The sequence below is a fragment of the Primulina eburnea genome, chromosome 1 (assembly GCF_022965805.1).
Source record: "Primulina eburnea isolate SZY01 chromosome 1, ASM2296580v1, whole genome shotgun sequence".
Taxonomy (NCBI): domain Eukaryota; kingdom Viridiplantae; phylum Streptophyta; class Magnoliopsida; order Lamiales; family Gesneriaceae; genus Primulina; species Primulina eburnea.
The window spans coordinates 722,890-724,921 of NC_133101.1; positions in this window are offsets into that span (position 1 = coordinate 722,890).

Here is a 2,032-nt window from a genome sequence, read left to right on the forward strand (position 1 = left end):
TAAAAATCAATGTACAATCTTCAATTTACTATGCATGGCATAGGAAATATATAGCAAACCTTCGTTCATTTTTAATTATGACGCAAATTATGAAAACCCATTTTTTAACAAAGTAGCTTTTAACATTATTAAAGTATAATTACGTGTTTTGTTTTGTTTGTTTTAGTCGAACATAGTTTAAGAATAAAGAGTACAGCCTTTTGTAAGCCTAGGCCACGAAATTGAAAAGGAAATATGGAGATATATAGCTATTACATGTCATTTCATTACCATTTGGAAAAGTGTTGGCAAATGCCAAATGGTAATGAAACGGTAAATATGGAGATATATAGCTATTACATGTCATTTCATTACCATTTGGAAAAGTGTTGGCAAATGCCAAATGGTAATGAAACGGTATATATATATATATATATATATATATATATATATATATAATGTCACCTCATTGGTGGGTATGGTACGTGGACGTACAATATACACACATATACATATATTGGATATGATTTTATATGATCAGATAGTTCCATGCTTAAAAAAACAGTTCTTAAAGATGGAACAATATTTACAAAACAACGAAGTGTATAATTTATATAGTCGTACGATATCAAATTCTCCCTCCAATAACCATAAATACATTATATACGTGCATTAACAATAATTTTAAGTATAAAGTCTGATCCTACATGCATGTACGGTATACTTTATTAAAATATTGTGCTCCTACAATGGTAGTTGGAGAATTTTTTTTTTTTTATATATTGAAATTCATGGACAAAAATTGATCACCGTGAGGATTTATAGGATAGATAATTAGACATACATGTTATGTGTAATTATATAGTTAATTGTGTGTAGTGAATTAGTGATATTATTTTTCAATTTTAAATTTAATATATTATACTATACGTATCTACTAAAATAGTGCTACTATATTTTTACCATATGAGAACAACCAACTGCACTCGACGGAATATCCCTAACATTTACATATATGTTGTCTATTGTACATACCCTTTCCTATCTAATTCCATCATGATGCGAAATTAGGGATGTAAAATCCATGAGAAAGAAGTCGGATCGGATCTTACCCCATTATGGCAAAAAAGAATTTGAGCGGTTCATACATACGTAACGGATTGACAAAAGTAACTTAGTCATATCACCAAGATCAAAAGATCGTGCAAGAAACTAGTGGGAAGTTGAACTAAAGAGAAGAAGGGAAAAAAGACTGAAAAAATATCAGTCATTGCACAAAACTCGAGCAACTCTCGGCGAATGTTTTTAGATTCAAGCAACTTTTCTCATTATGTCATATGTAATTTCACTTTTATAATTTAAACTTCCAATTTCAGCCTTTTTTTTAAACAAAATTCAAAATGAAAGTCGGAAAGAACGTTCAAATCAAGACTCATTATCACTTGTTAAAGGTTAGATTTTCCGGTTTTACACTTTCATTTAAAAGTCAGATTTTTCGGTTTTACAATCATATATTCCTTGGGGAAAAAGGAGATATATAATTTTGATATTTTAGTTGGATTAAAGCCAGCTTCCCACTTTTTTCTCGGTTACAAGCTTACCAAAAATCACATGCCTTATTGAGATTGCAACACGTGGCAAAGCTAGTTCTTTCCAAACAAACATCTCCACCATCCCTAATCCGTCCTTGTCCACTTCCCAAACGGCTCCCTACTTTTTGAATAAACAAAAGCTATAATTTTATAATATCTGCATATTCAGAATCTGAACATATTTTGCTTTAATATTATCTACTCATTTCATCCCAAAACATATTATAAAAAATTTATCATAATACTTCCTATTTAATTTATTTAAAAAAATTATTAGAATATTAAAGTTTACTCCTCTTTAATTTATTTCAAAAAAATTTCGTACATTTTTTAATGTATTAATTAAATATGAAAACTAAACTATATTATTAGAGACAAAAGATTAAAATTATAAGATAAAAAGATAAATAAATAAAAAAGTGCGTACCCTATAAATTAATCGAAACGAAACGAAACGAAAC